General features: G+C 40.5%; 1 long non-coding RNA gene across 1 annotated transcript in view; it reads left to right on the forward strand.

The window, feature by feature from the left end:
• LOC105819443 overlaps nt 1-5,336 on the forward strand; it is a 19,125-nt gene extending 13,789 nt beyond the window's left edge. Inside the window, exon 3 of the long non-coding RNA XR_001137960.1 lies at nt 4,950-5,336. This is a non-coding gene — a long non-coding RNA (uncharacterized LOC105819443). The remainder of the gene's footprint in view (nt 1-4,949) is intronic.
• Nucleotides 5,337-6,748: the final 1,412 nt, after the last annotated feature.

Below are 6,748 nucleotides of genomic sequence, written 5' to 3' on the forward strand. Positions count from 1 at the left end.
ACAGGCATGAGCCACCGCGCCCAGCCTACCATATAATCTTTTATCTCTCTCATCAGACTCTAGGGAGGAGGAGGAGCCCTGTCCACCTTCTTCACTGTTTTATCAGTCTAGCACATAGCCAGGCACAAGACACTCTGTAAATATTTGTTGATTGCTTTGAGTGTTTAATTTATGGCAAAGGTAATGTTTTAAATCAGTGGGGCAAGGATTATTGATAAATGAAAGATTATTTATAAATGAAGAACTTGGAAAATATAAAGGTGCATCCTTACCATTTACTAAAATGGCTTAAGGTGGATTAAACAGTAACATTAAAAACAAAAATTCTTAATTCTAACAAAAAATAATTTAAATCAACTAGAACACCATGTCAGTGAATGTGAATATTTTCCTGGTCTTGGGGGTGAAAAAGACCATAACATACAATGAGCATCAACCATAAAGGAAAATACTGATAGATTTAACTTGATAAAAACTAAATTTTACTATGTAAGAAAACATCATAAAGTTAAAAGACTAACCAAGAAAATATTTGTACCATTTATGACAAACCGTTCATTCAATAAATACTGTTTGCTGTAACAGAGCTTGGAGATAACAGAAACTACTGTAGCTCTCTTAAGCAGAAAGAGATTTTATCCACAAAACTAAGACTTAAAAAATTGTTGGAAGGGGCAGAGAAGCACTATAGCCTGGGCTTCCAGAGTGAAAAGAACATTGCACAAGTGGCCCACCAGAGATCTACTTCCTATCTCTCCTATGATCAGGAAGTTGCTGGGGCCAGGTGCTGGCTCCAGGGTGGCTTCAACATTGTATAGTAACAGGAGTAAGGGGGGTAGAAAGGAAGATAGTGACCTAGTGTTTGTATTCTTGATGAAATAAAGGTATCACAGAGGCTGGGTGTGGTGGCTCACACCTATAATTCCAACACTTTGGGAGGCCAAGGTGGGAGAGTTGTTTCAGGCCAGGAATTCGAGACTAGCCTGGACAACATAGCGAGACCTTGTCTCTCAAAAAATAAGAAAAATTAGCCAGGAGTGGTGGTGCACTCCTATAGTTCCGGCTACTCCAGATGGTGAGGCAGGAGAATCGCTTGAGCCCAAGGAGTTCAAGGCTGCAGTGAGCTATGATTATGCCACTGCACTCCAGCCTGAGTGACAGTGAGAACTTGTTTCTTTAAAAAAAAAAAAAAAAGTCATAGAAATCAACAACTAAAAGACCAATAGAGAAAATTAATACAAAAATAAATAATTATATGTACAAAAAATGGACAATAAGATGATGATTGCTAAGTTTTATTGAGTTTTAGTCTGCGTTCAGATACTATCTTAATTACTTAATATGTACTAACTCACTTATTCCTTCCAATAACTTATAAAGTAGAAACTATAATGTTCATTTTACAGATAAGGAGAAAACAGAGGTAAAAGGAGGTTAAATAGCTTGCCTAAGGTCTGTTGAGCTATTGAGAGGTGGAACAAGCATTTATACCCAAATTCATGGATTGTGGTGAACCTGAAGAAAAGGAGAAAGTTGGATGATGTGATGACTCAAAAATTGGGGTGCCATTGTTAAAATCATGGGAATTGGGACAGAAGCTGGCTTTTAGAAGGCACAATGAGTTTGTTTCTAGATGTGCTTAGCTTGTTATGATGGTGTGGCATCCTTTTACAAATAACTCAATTTCTGAGCTATGCAATAGTTCTCTGTACCTCCAGTACCTAATGAAGAGCCCAAGGAATTTAATCTAGTCTGCTCATCCTTCTATTGCTGCCTTTTAGCTAAACCTCTCCTTTGCCCCCCTGGATAAAGGGATACCTTAATAAGAAGGAGGAAGATTTAGCTCAAAATTGTCTTTGCCGTCTGCAAGTTTTTTAGATTTGCTTTGATTGACCACTATGATGTAAGCTGAACAGTCCTATACAAAATGGCAAAAACCAAACATTTTTTTCCCTTTTGACACTGCTTTTTAATAATTTCTTAATAGTTTTTTGTTGGCTGGCCAGCTATAAATGCCTTGCTTTTCTGTTGTCAAGTCCTAGTTGTGCCAGCTGAATTGCCCTGAAACCTTAGGATTAACTATCTTTCAAGTTACAGATTTGTCATGGTAAATGCTAGCTAACCCAAGCTGGCTTCCTCCTGCCCTCCAGTTACTCTTGAGCCCTTTCACCATCTAGCTCTCTGTATTGGAGAATCATTTTGATTTCAGACTAAACAAGATATAATTAATAAATTAAAACTAATGCATTTTATAAGATTCTATATTCTCAAACTGTATAACTCCTAAAACATAGTCCAGAGCCAATAACAAAGCTATCCGCTCCCTCCATTAGAGAGTTTGAGCTTTGGTGTCAGAGAGGTAGCACCTGGAATCCAAGCTCTGCCACATACTTACTTTTACCCTGAGCAAGCTACTTATCCCTCCAGTCTGAGCTCCTTCATTTGTAAAATGGGGATATTAATGCCTACCTCAAAGAGTTGTAGTGAGGGTTAAATGACCTACATTACATAAAGTACTGGTTATAATAAAACAGTTGATAATTGGTAGGTATTATTCTAAACAATCAAGTTTACTATTAGCCATTTCTCACTTCAGAGATTCATTTAAGATTACTGCGAGATTAGAGGATTCAAAACCTGACTTGTGAATAGCACATTAAACTAAAGGAGCAAAAGACTGACTTCATTTACTCTTGCTCCCGATAGTTGGCCCCATTTCCTTGCTTTCCATCACTTTGTATGAATAAGCTCAACTCTGGCATGATATGAAACAAACCACATTTTACTTGACTCAAATACTTCTCCTAATGGAGGCACAAACACTATTGTTAGGTTGGAAACTGAATGTTAGTTACAGGTGTATAGGTCTACTAATTTTCTAATCCTGACAGAAGTTACCTGGATGCTGAATAATGCCAAATCTCAAAGTCCTAATATAAGCATTCATTACCAAATAAAAAAGTGGCTAGCACAAGAAATGGGAAAGAAAACTAAAATTTTTGAGTGCCTTTTCCGAGGTACTTTTACAGTGCTGGGCATTTTCCCATACCTTATCTCATTTATTCTTCTCAACGACATTATAAAGTATCATCTATTTAGGGTGACCATGTCCTGCGTTATGCCTGTCATCCTTACTGTCATCTTACTTTCTATTATTCCTATTTTATGGTTGAAGAAACGGAATTTAAAGGAAAGTAAGTATTCTGTGCATGGCTACAAAGCCAGAACACAGTTAGATTTCTTCTAAGAATATCCCATGCATACCTCGTTCAACTATTGCCTGGCTTCTATAACAAATCCACCATTGACCTGCTATTTGCTAAATCCATGGACAATCAAGCCATCATCTTTTTTTTTCTTCTTTTTTTTTTTTTAGAGACAGAGTCTCACTCTGTTGTCCAGGCTGGATCGCAGTGGTACAATCATAGCTCATTGCAGCCTGGAATTCCTGGGCTGAAGTGATCCTCCTGCCTCAGCCTCTCAAGTAGTTGGGACTGCAGGTGTGTGCCATTGTGCCTGGCAAATTTTTAAAAAATTTTTTTGGAGAGATGGGGTCTTGCTATGTTGCCCAGGCTGGTCCCAAACTCCTGGCCTCAAGTGATCCTCAAAGTCATCATCTTACTTGATCTCTATGCAACATCTCACACTGTTTACCACTCCTTTCTCTCAAATAGTTTCTCTTTGACTTCTGTGCACCATTTTCCTTGGTCTTTCTCACCTCTCTGGCTCTTCCTTCTGAATCTCCTTTTCCTTCTCCCCTCCCTTATATATTGTTCCTCCCAGACCCTCTTCTTAGATCACAGTTCACTCTCAAGGTGATATTCTTGACTTTAACTGCAGTTACTATCTGCCAGTAAGTCCCACACCTATAACTTTGGCCCAGAGCTCTCTTTCAGGATCTAGTCCCATATATCCAATAAGATCTGGACATGTGTCTTTGCATGCCCCAAAGTTACTTCATACAGCTGCTAAAAATTCATTATCTTCCTCCCCAAATTCCTCTTCCAGCAGTCCACTTTTTGTCAGTGGACTCACCATTCTCCCAGTCACTGACCACGGCCAGACACTTGGGTGTCATCCTGACTCCTCCCTCTGCCTCGGACCCCTTCCTAACAAATTATCAAGTCATGCAATTCTCCTTTAATTTCAGTCCACCTTCTCTGATCTCCACTGTCATCAACCAAGTTCCAACTATCTTCATGTCTCTCCTGGACTGCTGCAATAGCATCAGTCTCCCTGTCTCCACTTCCCCCCTCCTCCATTCCATCCTTTCTTGACGTGTAATCAAGTCACCTTTCTAAAATGAAAATCTGATCATGTCATTCTCCTTATAAAACCCTTAACCCTGAATTGTACACTTTAAAAGAGTGAATTTTATGGTATGTGAATTATATCTCAATTAAAAAAAAAACTTAACCTGGTTTACAAAGCCTCCTGTGATTTGATCTGGCTTCGACATCTGTCATTGCCTGCCTTCTCCCTGCCTCCCATCTATTCTTAGCTTTACCATGCAGCAGTTCCTTCTGCTCCTGAGCTTTCCACACTCTGATCGCTAACATTTGCACATGCTATTTCTTCTCTGAAGGAAGCATTCTCTCCTCCCCTTATCCTCTCCCTCCTCTTCAATTGGCTAACTCCTCCTTGTCCTTCAGATCTTAGCTTGAGCTGATACTTCTCCAGATTCCTCTGGATTGGGTTAGGCGGTCCTGATGTGTGTTCCTGAGGCATTTCATACTTAGTTATTTCATAGCATTTATCACAATATATTTGTTCATTCTGTGAATATTTACTGAGTAACTGCTCTGGGCTGGGCACTGGGCTAGGTGCTGGGTATTTAGTGGCAAATAAGAGATGTGGTCCCTGTACTTGTGGGGGATACAATCTAAGAAGGGAGGAAGATGGACATTAAACAGTAAGTTACACTAAATACTATAATTTTGATGTTTCAGAGCACCCTGAGATGGTATGACAAGAGATTTGACATAATTGGAGCTATCAAGGAAGACGTCTGTTACAAAGTGACATTTTAGCAACTTTAAGGAGCAGGATTTGGCCAAATGAAGAGTGGAGGGTGGGGTGTTCCATACAGAGGAACAGCATGTGAGAAGGCTCTGACAGAAAAGAGCTTGGGGGAGTCTCAGAAAGTGGAAGGCCAATGTGGGAGACAAAGAGGAGCCTGGAAGAGGCAAATCTTACCTTGTGGACCATGGTAAGAGTTTCTTCATCTTAAGAGAAGGAGGATGCCTTCAAAGACTTTAAATAGGGGAACTTTAAAAACTTGCCCTCGGGCTGGGTGCGGTGGCTCATGCCTGTAATCCTAGCACTCTGGGAGGTCGAGGCGGGAGGGTCCCTTGAGCTCAGGAGTTTGAGACCAGCCTGAGCAAGAGCAAGACCCCGTCTCTACTAAAAATAGAAAAATTAGCTGGGCGTGGTGGCAAGTACCTGTAGTCCCAGCTACTCAGGAGGCTGAGGCAGGAGGATCACCCGAGCCCAGGAGTTTGAGGTTGCTATGAGCTATGATGACGCCACTGTACTCTAGCCAGGTGACAGAGCAAGACTCTTCCTCAAAAAAAAAAAAACAAAAAAAAACAAAAAACTCTCCATGGCTGCTTTGTAAATGTGAAAGCAGGATGACAAGTTAAGAGGCTCAGGAATGTCTCTGAATCTCCCACTAAGCTGTAAGCTCCTTGAGGGCAGACATTGTGTCTTATTAATTTTTATATCCACAGAGTCCAGTACTGTGCCTGACAGATGCTCAGTATCATTTTAATGAATTGAATAAATGGATGATGGGGCCAAGATTCCAACTTAGGTTTTCAAGAGAGGCTCAGCTCAAGTATTAACACCCTATCTCCCCTACATACAGTCCTTCAAAGACCACCTCTCCTCCCCACCCTAGTCGGGGTTGGATATCCCTCCTTTACCCCGAGTGCATTTGTGGTAGATTGCATTTTCCAAAAATGGCCACAATAATAACTCACATCCCACCTATTCTTACAGTGTAACATTAACACTTTTCCCACTGAGAGGTGAGTCTAGTTCCCTCCCCTTGGAGTTGAGACTAGCTCATATGATTCAGCTGCCTCTTGGTTCTCTTGGGAAGCTCACTCTTGGAACTCAGCCACCATGCTGTGAGTAAGCCTAAACTGCCCTGTGTAGAGGCTCATATGGAGAAGAACTGATAGCCAGCATCAAGTTGCCAGCCATGTAAGTGAGCCATCTTTAAAAGTGGATCCTCCAGCTCCCAGCAGTCTACCCCAGTTCACACCTTTTGGAGAAGAAACGAGCTATCCCCACTGAACCCTACCCATATTGCAGATTCATTAGCAAAATAACTAGAATAACAAAGTAACTAGAATAGCCTCCTATGTTTGACATGCAGGGAGGTGGTACAACTCTGTGGTTAAGTCGGTGGGCTATGATTACCTTGGTTCAAAGCCCTGCTCTGCTATTTATTAATTGGATGGCTTTTGGCAAGTTACTTAACCTCTGTGTGCTTCAATATCATTTTTTCAGTGTTAAAAAAAAGTAGTACCTACTTCTTAAGTTTGTTGGGAGGATTAAAGCAGGTAAATGCAGATCCGCAAGTAATACAGATCAATCGTGATCATCTCAAATAAGCCTCTGGATCGTTCAACCATTGTTTTTTTCATGCGATTCTGGTTTTTGTCTTTATAGTACTTTCACTATATGAATATGTATATATATGTGTATGTATACAGGTTGAGCATCCCTAATCTGAAAATCT

The sequence above is a fragment of the Propithecus coquereli genome, unplaced genomic scaffold (genome assembly GCF_000956105.1).
Source record: "Propithecus coquereli isolate 6110/MARCELLA unplaced genomic scaffold, Pcoq_1.0 Scaffold482, whole genome shotgun sequence".
Lineage (NCBI taxonomy): Eukaryota > Metazoa > Chordata > Mammalia > Primates > Indriidae > Propithecus > Propithecus coquereli.